We start from the raw sequence: 13,452 nt of genomic DNA, 5'->3' as shown, positions 1-13,452 counted from the left end.
TATAAGAGTGAATTTGTAGTATAAATAAATGTCTTTGAAATGATTAGGATTAATCTTGTGTTTTGTTTCCTACTCCTAAGAAAAAGAGTTATTTTCAAGTGTTAACAGTTTTCAATTGAATCTTCAGTATCATACGAAATTTTGCACAAATATTGTAGTATTGATATCTTTTTTTCAGGGGTGGGGGAGTCTGGTAGTGGGGCCTGAACTCTGCGCCTGGGCGCTTTCCTTCAGCTCTTCAGCTCAAGGATAGCGCTCTTCTACTTGAGCCACAGCGCCACTTGCGGCTTTTTTCTTTTTTTTTTTTTTTATGTGGTGCTGAGGAATCAAATCCAGGGCTTGACGCATGCAAGGCAAGCGCTCTACCACTGAGCCACCTTCCCAGCCCTTTAGGTCTTTTTAAACCAATTGTATTCACAAGTTGGAGAGGCTTTAATTCATTAATGATGGGTCAGACTGCATTTTTGGGTACATGAAAAGTAAAATATTTATCTAGGGTCAAAGGTGATTTTTATATGTCTTACTTTAATAGCATTTTAAAGTAGTACCTTTCTCTCAAAATGTTGGGCATAAAAAGCAATCAAAATACTTCTAATGCTAAACAACTTAGTTGAGCTACAATGTGGAAATGATTGGTCCATAAGACCTGCAGTCTGTTTCCATCAGGAATTGGGGAGGTCATTCTTTCAGTAAGACAGTTTTAAACAGAGATAGGGTCCCGAGGCAGTGCAGTATTCAGTGAAGGGATAGAATATGATTTCTGCTATTTTGACCTAGAATTCAAGAATGTTATACTTTAGCACTTCCTTTCACCAGGGAGGTATGTACTGATTATGAACTTTGAGTATTCATATTACAGTTCCCTATTTTCTAACAAAGATAAAGTGAAATATTATGAGTGTACACAATAATTCTGGGAAATTTTCCAAGAATTTGTAGACTAAGTGCTGGTATTTTAGTCATAAAATAGAATGAGGTTAATTGATACAGTGGGAGATGAACCTCAGGCTAACACTTACCATGTGTGCAATGTTGTACTAGTAATGTTGTACTATGATTTTTATTGTGTCTCTTTATGATGTGCAATGTGATGTATTGATATTCATTGCATTGATCATTTTTCTGTCACTAAAGGGAAAATACCTGCAAAGAAAATTTCTGAGTAGGAAACTATTATATTGACTCATGGTTTAAGAGAACACAGTTTAAGATCAGATGGCTCCATTGTTTTTAATTATATTTTTATTATCATAACTAGTTGTACAAGGGAAGTTACATTCAATAAATAATGCTTTTACGTATAATGGATCCTTATATAACTTTTCCCTGCCTTTCTAAACCTCACCACACTTTAATTTTTTCTAGTTTCATACTATCTGCATTGAATATCATGTCTTCACTTTCTTCCTCCATAACTCTTTTTATTCTTTCCCTTTGACTTCCCCTCACATCTTCAAAGTGATAGTTTCCTGGTGTTTATTTTGTTGGATTAAAAGTTCAAGTTTATAAAAAATTACATCTTTTAAATACTCCTCTACAAATAGCATGATTTGGTTAATATTGCAGTGTAAAATTGTATAAAGTTCTAGCTTCCAAATATGAGACAGAACATGGGTCCTTTGTGTGTCTGGCTTTGACTTCATTTATTTAACATATTTTTATATCTATCCATTTCTTTGCAAATAAACTAACATTCTTCATAATGGATAAATACATTCCACTTATTTATATATGACACCCTTTTGCCAACCATCTCTTCGCCAAAGGGCATCTGGGCTGGTTCCGTAACTTGGCTACAGTGAAGAGTGCAGTAGTGAACATGGTTGTGAAAGTGATTTTACTGTCCTTTTAGAAGAATTCATCACTATCTTTCTGGGAGCAATCCTCTAGCCAGTTTTCCAGAATAAGGACATCCCTCCCTTCATCATCATCACAACGTATTGCAAGTCCTCAAAAACACACTACCCCATACAGGTTACAAAAAGCTAAAACCACACTGTGCCCATATTCTTTCAATAAATTTTTAATAATTACATATAATTTAGTGAGAACCTTCTATGTACTTTCCTAATGTGGGAATGAGGGACATAACAACAGAGTAAAAGCAAGAAATATGTAATTTAATTAGTTATCATATTTAAAATGTTTTTCAGCTCTCACTAATAGCCTCACTTACTATTATTTTAATCATTATTTGATTACTTCATCTAGCCCCTAAATTATAACAGGTGAGTTAAATACAAAGGCAAAAAGTGTGGTTTGATTTTGACACTCATGTGTGAGGATGCACAATATGGGCAAAGAGATGGATTGGAATTAATAGCAATTATCCATTTTGTTAAAGTAGAGATTGTTTTCCCAAACTGATTCTCACAATTCATATTCCATTAAACAAAAAGAAACGTGTAACAATTACCTTTGTTTTGCTCCTTATTAACTTTTGTTTCCATTATATTTTTAATGAAGGATGATTTCATAAATCTACTTTAGATGCAAAAATATTTTAATATATTTCTAAGTGTATGCATTGATCTATACATACACACATATATTACACAGGTTACAATCATAATTTATAATTTCTGTAACTATACAATTTACTAAATTATTAAAAACATCGACGACTCATGCCTGGAATCAAGATTACTCAGGAGGCTGAGATCTGACGATCTTGGTTTGAAGCCATCCTGTGCAGGAAAGTCCATGAGCCTCTTATCTCCAAACAACCAACAGAAAATCAGAATTGGAACTGTGGCTCCAAGTATTAGAGTGGTAGCCTTGAGAGAAAAAGCTCATGGACAACACCAAGGCTCTTAGTTCAAGAACTACAATCTACCCCCAAAAATCTATTTAATTTACACCTGTGTAAGTAGAGTATTTCCATCACCCAAATGCACATCCATGCTCATTTGCAAGGTAACTCTGTTTTGTCTGAAGTACGACTAAAGATTATCACTAAAGGAGCATTGCAACGTGGGTTCATTCTATCTCTCTAATGGATTTTTCTCCACTAGAATACTCAAGTGTTACAATTGTTCTAATTATTTAAAATCATAGCTTTTTTCTTTCATACTCCTAATATTAGAGTTTGAATTGAGTGTTTTGTCCCCTTAAATGTGTGTTCTTACCACTTTGTCATGCCCCCAGCCCCAAGTTATCCTGATTATTTTTCAGCTAGAAACTGGCTTCCTACTTGTGTATGAACTTGGCCTCCGTCCACTTGATGTTATTCTTCCTGGAATTTAGAACAACAGCTGTATGGCATTGTGTACAGAACTTTCTGTTCAGTCTGGGCTTTTGCCACTATCCTCACAAAATTGCAATCCCATGTAGTCACGAATTTCATAAGCTTGTCATAGCTGATTTTTTTAAATCTTTCATTTCCTGCAGGTTCTTGAGTACTGAATTAATTTGTGTTTTCTTGGGTTGTTTGTTTCATTTGAATCTATGTGTTGAGTTGTTTGTTCCTCACTTTTCCTTTTGTTTCTTTCCCTCAAGTGCTGAGAAACCAATTCTTCTTTCTCAAGATAGGGTGAACATTATTTATTCCAAAGCAATTTCCATATCTATGAATGGTATACACATGCTAAGCGCTGAGAAGGGTATTTTATTTTCACGGCAGTCTTTGGCATATACAGACAGATCATGAAATATATGAAGAAAATAAAACTACAGATGAATGCCAGGAGGAGAATAAGCTATTATTAATTGTTTGACAGAGGTTTCTCTTCTAGTGAAAGAAATATATTACTTGATGCAGGATTTCACAAAATCATATTGCTACGAGGAACCTAAACAATCATCTAATACTATAAACTTGAGAGTGATGAATTGACTTCCTGAATAGTTTACTTTTGGGTCAAATAAAAGCAGGCTTTCAAAAAGAGAGTAGATTTTAGAGAAACATGATGAATTTTATGTAAATAGGTCCTTAGCTGATTTTGTTAATTTGTGAACTAATACAGGGAAACAAAGTACAGCAAGATAAAAAAATAAAAACTTCACATTGAAATACTCATATGTGTTTGTGTATGTGTGCATGCATGTGCGAGTACACACACGCACATGTGCATGTGCTCATGCATGCATTCATCATTCTTGAGGCTTGATAGTGCCATGGAAACTATTCCTCAGCTTCTGTGCCCAACTATAGTGGTCTACCACTTCAGCCTCTGCTACAATTCTGTTTTTTTTTTTTTTTTTTGAGATAATCGCTTGTATTTTCATGATTGAACAGTGGTCTTCAGATCTCAGACTCCGGAGTAGCTAGCTTTGCTTATTCAGCCTCTGAGTAGGTAGTTAAATTCTGGCTGACCTCTATGCTTCACTGCTCTTTTATACTTTTCCTGAGGTAGTCACAAGCCTAAGTCATATATATGTCTAGTTGCTTTAAAATATTCTTATTGCTTGGCAACAGGAGATCCAATGTGTACTCTTAACTATTTTGGAGGCTTGAGAACAGAACACAAACCAAAAGTTTAGTGGACGTACTTCTCAATCTATAGCTGGGTGAATTGGATCATTTCTACCAACCTGCACTATCTAGAGACTAAGATTGGAAGGACTGTGGATCCAGGTCAGTCAAGGTAGCAAGCTAGACAAGTTGGTGTGCAACTCTGATGCCATTGATGATGGGAAGGCTAAAAGGACAGATGAGATGCATGTTCTTGTGGAAAGGGAATCCCGGCCTGCAAGAACAATATACCCCAAGTTGAAATACACACATTTTCCCACAACCAAAATAAGTATATACATTAACATCCAAAAACTTAATACAATCTGTTCTTTGCTCTAATATCAGCTTTATCTGATTATCATATGATGTGACAGAATAATTTCATTAAACTTATGATAATTTAAAAAGACCTAGAAAATTCTTTCTCACTTATTAAGTGCAGATGAATGGCAAATTGCCTCATTTCTTACATATTTGACTACGACTATAAAATCATCTTATGATTATTATTAATAGTAATATATTCTGATTTAATACTTTACTTTGTAACAGTTTTTAAAATTTTTGCTTTTCTGCTGAGGTTGAAGTATTTAAATAGTATCATCAAAGTATATTCCTTGGGTATTTAGGGAAGTTTTTTCAAAAATTTTAATCAATGGCTTCTAAGAATTCTTAATTGGTATATATATATATATTGGTTTATTTTTGATTTCAATTTAAATTTATTATAATGGTAAGGTACACAGGGGTTAAAGTTACATAAATGAGATAATGAATACATTTCTTAAGGAAGGAACAATGTGATATCTTCCATCGATATTTTTGTACACTCAAAACAAGAACTACTGATGCTTTTGCTGTTGCTATTGATCAATGGGTACTTTTGCTTACTTTGTTCATGCATTTTTTATTATAAAATTGATATACAGAGCTTTTCCACTTAATTAAGTCAACTAAAGAGTACACTTCATTTTCTTTTCTTTTTTTTTGGGGGGGGGTTTCGGTTGTGGAGCCTGAACTCTGGGCCTGGGCCCCGTCCCTCAGCTCTTCAGCTCAAGGCTAGTGCTCTACCACTTGAACCACAGCACCACTTCCAGCTTTTTCCTTTTTGCTTATATGGTGCTGAGGAATCGAACCCAGGACTTCATGCATGGAAGGCAATCGCTCTACCACTGAGCTACCGTCCCAGCCCCTACTTCATTTTATTTTCTAATTTTCAAATTTTGAGCTTAAATGTTTCCTTTTGTTTCTTTAGGGTAATTCTTTTTTCAGAGTTGTAGGATCAGTTAATATAATTTTGCATGACTTCTACATATGTATATTATTCAGTCACATATATTTTGCTTTTAAAATATGTAACATTTGGCTATTTGAAATTATTTTCTTAATTTTTATATGGTTAGTGAATTTAAATACATTTATTTTCTTATATTTATAAACATATTTGTCCAGGTAACAAATATTTACTGCATTTTCAAGAAGCACTTACTTTATTAAGAAAGCCTTCATTACCTGATCACTTTTTGGAAATATTTGTACTTAAATTTAAAAAAAAGTTTGAGCTCGGCATGGTGGTTTGTTGTATCCATTTTCTAGCTATGGTTGGAATTGTAAATAGGGTTTGTAATTCGGGAGAGACTGGGAAACTATGAGACCTTATTATAAAACTATTCAGAGTGAACCGATTAGAGATGTAGCCATCGCTAGTGTTATATAGAGCACCTCGCTATCACATACTAAATCTTGAGTTAAAACACCAGTAACATCAATCTTTTGTCAAAATAAAAGGACACTTGTTTCAAAATGATTATTATTTAAAACTTATTTGCAAAGATTCTAATGTCTTCTATTAATTTTCGATTTACTTAATCTATTAAAATCCAAGTATATTGTGACTATTTTATTTCTACTAAACTTTTAAATGGTACGAGCAATATTATGATTTCATATATTAACATACTTTTACTGTTTGTGATAATTTCCTCCGTTTAATATAATAAAATCAATATTCCAAATGTGTGTATGTGGTGTGTATGTTTGTGTTTGTGTGTGTTTATGTGGTTTGTGTGTGTGTGTGTGTGTGCTTTGTGTGTACTTTGTAATGCTTGCGAGATCACACCATTGCTTCACATATGCAAGGCCAATGGTTTACCACAGAGCTACTCTGTCTAGTTATAATCCAAATAGTGTTTTAAACCATGACTTTCAAACTTTCACTCCTAGTATGCCCTTTCAAAATTATATATGATAACATGTGATACATATTCTATCCACGTTAGCAATTTTTATTGTTATTTAGAATATTTCCACTGCCTTTCCACTTCCAAACTCTTGTGTTTGTTATTGATAAAGGTTTTACTTTGCTTCTTTTGTCTCTTCATTATTTTTCCCTTTAGAGTTTAACTATTCTTTCTTTTATTTCTTTGGAAATTATCATATTCCTGTTACAATTTCTTTACATTGTAACAGGTATATACAATGCTTTAATTTCTATTTTATTTTTTCCCATTTTCACTGACTTTTAGTACAAACTATTAGATGGATTAAAAAGAAACTTGTCTCAGGAAACGTTATTTTTCTCCTTCTCTTCTCTGAAGTCTTTCTGTTTTTTGAAACACAATAGCAATGACATATAGCTCCTATGTGGTACATCATTGTTTCCCCTCTCACTCTCCTCTGTTGTACAGCTCAAGTTGTTATCATTCAGCTTTGTTATGTTACAGTGTTATTTAAATCGTAACTCATTCTTGAATTAATTTTAGTTGTTTCAAGTATTCTCTGAAGGCATTTTTCTATATATAATATCTGGGGTCTTGTGTTTTTACAAGGTACAAAATATGAGTCACTTTCAAACATCTAGATATCTCTGTAGAATATTGGTCCACCTGCTCAATAAACTCGTATGTAAATTCAAGGAATACAGGTCAGTTAGAACAATCTTGTAAAATTGTGTATCTCCAGCCTTCATACTATCTTTGAATCTTTTTACCATGTTGAGTAGTAAAGACAACATAGTTCTACTACAAGAGCAGACACATAGAAGAATGTAACAGATTTTTCAAAAATAAATTCTCAGTTTATGGTCAATTGATTTTGAAAACTATCCTATGACTTTATGAAATAAAAAATAGAATCTTAAATGGGTGTATTGGCACTATTTTCTCTCGAGATTTAAAGAATGATCTTAGACTACTACCTCAATCCCTTTTTATGTTTCTTTTGTTTTGTTTTTTGTCACTCATGGAGCTTGAACTCTGGGATTAGGCGCTGTCCATATGATCTGCAGATCAATGCAAGCACCCTAACATTTCAGCCACCGCACCACTTCTGGCTTTCTAGTGATTTATTAGAAATACGAGTCTCATTTCCTTTCCTGCCCGGGCTGGCTTTAAACCGTGATCCTCAGATTTCAGACTCCTGATTAACTAGGATTACAGGTGTGACCTACAGGCACCTGGCCTACCTCAATCCTTATACAAAAATTTAAAATAAAAAATGATTATCAAACTAAATATGAGATGTAAAAACCGATAAGAGATAAACGTAAAAATTCATGACATTGTATCAGTAAAGGTTTCTAAATGGAAAGCATTAGTTGCTAAAGAAAAGCAATACTGGATTATATCAAGTGATAGCCTTTCATAATTCAAAGGACACTATACTCATAATTCAAAGGACACTATAACCGAAGTGAAAACATATCCAACAGATAGAGGTAACGTATTTGTTAATGCTAAAATGTGAATGCTACAATGATTCTTAATCTTAAATAGTTTTATACCTTCTATTTCTATATAATTTTTCCTGAATAGGATATTTCTTTAAAGAACATGTGTAAATTAATAGTCAATAAGAGGAGCATATGAAATAAGTTCCTCTTTAGTATATTAAAAAAAGAAAAAGAGGGGGAGGGGGTATAATTGGGTGGGGGGAGAGGGGAGGCTGGGAAGGGAGGTGAAGGGTAAACAAAGGAGGAGGCTGCAATGCTTGGTAAGAAATGTATGCATTATCCTGCCCATGTAATTGTAGCCCCTCTGTACAGTATGTTCTCAAATAAAATAAAATAATATTAAAAAAATAAAACGGGAAAAAAAAGAAAAAGAAAAATCACTAGTATGACTCTAATATAAAAAGATGACACAAAATATAGTAATGCATTGTGGAGGAATTGATAAACTACTCATAGTGATCCATTTGTATAATACTGCAATCATTTTAGCAAGCAAGTTTTCAATTCTCAAAGGTCAAAAAGAATTGTATAGGATCAATTCATTATACTTCTATGAATGTATTAAAGAGAAGTAAAAAGAAGTATTTGGACAGGGAATTGTAGTTCATTGACAGTGCACTTAAATAGTATGTGTGAGACCCTGGAAAAATCCCCAAAATAAAATTTTGAAAATACACACTACAGAGCATGTATGCTGGACAAATTCTATTAACAGAATTTTTTTATCTATTTTAATGTCTGTTCTAAAATTTTTAACATTTCTATTTGAAGAAATGCAAGTTTGTGAAAATTAGGCTTTGAAAACCTATGAAGTTACAATTCACTTCCAAAGCACTAAAGTGTATACAATAGAAGGAGATAGTATATTGCAAGTGAATTACATGTCAGCAAATAAACTATTGTTAAAAATTCTTCACACAAAATGAAGAATATCTAAATAGACGTTTTTGGTTTTGGCTAAAAACTCTGTAAACTAACTCTGTAAAACAAACGTGTGATTTCTGTTTATTTTAAGGTTTTTTTTTGTCCGTTATTTTGAGTTTATACAGAGATATCTCAATCAAGAGTGTATGTGATAACTGGAATACCTAGGAATTATACATCATTTATAAGTAATTGATAACCTTTTCTGGACGAAACGCTTAGCAAATGACAGAACACACAAAACTATGCATCTGCATTTTATGAAAGCCATTGGAGCATTAAAGTAGGCTAAAGTCAAGTAAATATTTTGCATTAATTCTATTGGTCTCTCTTTAACTTGAAAATTATAGATTATGTTTTTTTATATTCTATTGGGACAATTATCTGCTGTCACTTATTTTTTCTCTTCCCCTTCTTTTGCCCTTCCACTTACATAATTATTATTTAAAGAGACATACTTGACCTTGCATTTCTAAATACTTCAAAATTATCTGAACTACTTTATACTTCTGGCAGGCTCCTATATCTTTCTCAAAGGAAATATTTTTGACACTACCATTTTTATCCTCTATGATATTGGATATCTTCCTGCCTAATTCAGTGCAAGACATACATGAGACTCATCCAGATATCTCAAAACTCATACCACCATAAAATCCTATCTTACTTAGAAATCATGCTTTTAGAATATCTCTGGAGGTGACATCTCTCATTTTTGAATGACACTAAGTGATACTTATATGCAGTCATGTTTTAAACCAATATGCCACTCAGTAGATGAACGAATTGACAAAATGTGGTTTATGTATGCACGGTGGAATTCTATACTTCAAATTCATACGGAACTGGAAAGACTTGGAAAAATCCTACGAAGTAAAATAAACAAGACACAAAGAAACAGATTCCGTGTTTTCCTCATTTGTAATAAGTAGGAAATGTCTACAATATAAAGAAAAGAAAAAGAAAAAGAAATGTGATCTTAGCCACTAGTTCATTGCTAGTATAATTCCTGCTCTCTCGAAAAGGACTTTTTTCCAGTTAAGTCCATGGTCTTATAACTAACTGGCTTGGAACCAGAATTATTCTTCCATTCTAATTTTTACAAATTTTCTTGATTACCTATCATGATTTAGAGCTAGTAGAAGAAAGAGAGTGGTCTCAACCTTCATATTCCACTTAGTAATAATGCTTTCTCTATGTCACTCCCATAGATCTACATACTGGCCTTGGCTTTATTATTTCAACGCTGTCTTATTTGCAGAGTCTTCTATAGAGTATTGAACCATTATACTTAAACACAGAACTTCTCTTTCTCCTATTCCTATTGTTTCTCCTTCTGTTAACTTATGTACACTTGGGTAATAATGCACAACACAAACACTGACAAAAAATGTTTCTGAGAACCTTCTTCCCATTTAAAATTGGTCTTAATTAAGAGACCACTTAGGAAATTTGAACATAATGTACTCCAGGATAATGTTTTTTATTTATGGTGAAAATGGTGGACACAGGGGTTAGAGTTACATAAGTAAGTTAATGAGTACATTATCTACCGAACATTGTTACTTCCTCTTTTGTTATTCCCCTGTCATTCCTTTTCTCCACACTGCCCCAACTCTTCCCTCCCATCCCCAACTAATAAAGTTCATTTTCAACATAGTGTCTTGTTCATCTCATTGTAACAACGGGTCATACTGTATACTTCTTTCAGCATTTTATTTCCCTTCCCCTCCCCACATTAGAAAAATGTATATGCAAGTTGCAGCTCACCGACCTCAAATACAGTGGAAACGGGTTATACCATGGAGGAAGAAAATAGAAGAGAAACAAAAAAATCACATAATACATGGTAGATACATTAAAAACAATAGTAAGAAAGGAAAAACAAGTTGTGTCCGTATTTGGGGTTCATTTCACTTAACATCGTCTTATACAGCCATATGTATGTGGATAATGTTTTATAAGCCATGTAAATTCCATATTTTCTCATTACTAAGTTGTCTCTGAAACACGTGTTACCTCGTGTCTAAAGATGCCTTTGTGCTATCTCAATGAAGCCAGAAAAATTCATTTTCCTGGAGCAATACCATAGATTGTTACCAGAAGTAAGTGGAACGAACTTTTACAGGAAGTAGAAACTGAATCCAGGAGAGAAATTGAACATAGAGAAATGACAAAGTTCAAGTTAATTTGTGCTCTCATTTTTACTGTATAAGAATATAATCCAAGGCTTGAAGGGAACTCTGTCCCTATCTTTTTCGAGTGTGCACTTTAGACATAAAACTTGTCTGTAAACTTCTAGTTGACAGTATTACAAAAGGAAACAATATGCCATTTGAAGGCCAGCATGGAAAAAAAGGAAATAACATTGTTTTACAGTGTTCTACTACAAAGAAACAAAGACATGGAGGTTTTAAAATTTCTTATGCATGAATATTTAACTCCTGAAATGATTCTCTTGTTGCAAAAGTCAGATATCCATTCCTTTATTCTGGTCCTGAGTTCACCATATCAATAAAGATTCCAAAAAGCAGGATCCAGTGAGTATGATCAGCAAAAGGAGCCTCTTTTCAAAGCAGTGTTTTAAGGATGGTCCCAAAGAAATATGTGGGTTTTTTTGTTTCTTCTTTGTTTGTTTAGTTTGTGCCGCTTCTGGGGCTTGAACTCAGAGGCTGGACCCTGTCCCTGAACAGTTGTCTTTTGTCTTTCCTGCCCACCTGCCCCCAAAGCTAGTACTCTACTGCTTGAGCCAAAACTCCACTTCTGGATTTTTGGTGTTTAATTACAGATAAGAGTTTGAAGACTCTCCTTCCTGAGTTGGCTTTGAACTAAGACAGTAAGAAAATCAAGTCACATAAACTGTATGGACTTCTCTCTTGAACCAAGAAATATTAGATGAAGTTTATTATAAAGGTAATATTTGACAATTTTTAAAAGAAGAGAATATATGCAGCAAAGAAGCCATAACTTAAATAACTCAGCAAATGTAGGTGCACTGAGTCATATTGGAAAATTTTTTCTGCTTTGGAAGATTACTATTGACTTCGTAGTTTCTTTTGGGGAAACTTCAAGTACATTTCACATTTTCATTGGTCGTGGGGCATGAACTCTGATCCTGGGCATGTGCCTCAGCTCTTCAGATCAAGTTGGGTGCTCTGCCACTTTAGTTATAGCACCACTTCCGGGTTTCTGTAAGCTAATTGAAGATGTGTCTCATGGACTTTCCTGATCAGGCTAGCTTTGAACCACAGTCCTCTGGTCTGAACCTCCTGAGTACCTAGGATGACAAGTGTGAGCCACCAGCACCCGTCTCATATTTGCATGTATGTGCACTTAATGACACTGTAGACAAATAATGCAAATTTGAATCAAGTGATGACCTTGCAGCTTTTCAGAAAATTTGAGGTAGCAATAAATATGTCATCCTTTTCCATGTTGTTACATTAAAGACTCATGAGCCATTGGACTCTTAATTTAGCATCCTCTGAGGTCTGCATCGGTGGACTTAGTATAATTAATTTTTAGTAGAAAAATAGAGAAAGACTGAGATTTTTAGAAAGCAAAGGAGATCAGATATGAAACAACAACATAGAATGGGATAAAACTTATCTCACAGAGATTAAGAACTACCCTAAGTGATTTAGAATGCTAAAGGAATGAGGAATAAGCCTACTTGATAACTAGTTCTTTAATAACCAAATATGGTTCTCTAGGACAGTTTCCGGTATAATTTAGTTATTATTATCATTTATTTCTTGCATCTGGATTTATTCCTTCACTTCTATCACAACTATTAATTAGCTAGTGCATTTTTGGTGCCAAAACTGACCAAAAATTTTCCAAATCTCACTTAGACTTAGATTAATCCTCACCTGATATCTAAGCACATTCTTGACATTAATTGCCATGACCTACCAACATAATGTTTTTTTTCTCTCAATGCAGTCTTCTAATATAGGTAAAGTACATGAATTAAGAACTATTGTTAGGTCATAGTTGGAAGGAGCAATAATATATTCCAAGTATAGTTTCTTTATTTGGCATTTACTAGTTAAATGAATTTTTTTGCCAGTCCTGGGGCTTGAACTCAGGGCCAGGGAACTCTTCCTGAGATTTTTCTTGTTGGCTTAAGGCTAGCACTCTACCACTTGAGGCATAGCACCACTTCTTTTTCTGTTTATGTGGTACTGAGGAATTGCACCCAGGGTATCATGCATGCTAAGCAATCACTGTACCATGAAGCCACATTCCCAGAGCCTTAAGTGACTTTCTTAAGATGACTTTGCTTTTTCATTCCATTACTATGTATTATAATTTAGGTTAGGTGGTAGAAAAGGAAGTG

Source organism: Dipodomys merriami, unplaced genomic scaffold (assembly GCF_024711535.1).
Source record: "Dipodomys merriami isolate MVZ:Mamm:240054 unplaced genomic scaffold, mDipMer1.0.p SCAF_624, whole genome shotgun sequence".
In the NCBI taxonomy this organism is placed as follows: Eukaryota; Metazoa; Chordata; class Mammalia; order Rodentia; family Heteromyidae; genus Dipodomys; species Dipodomys merriami.
Note: the sequence above shows the minus strand (reverse complement) of the source record.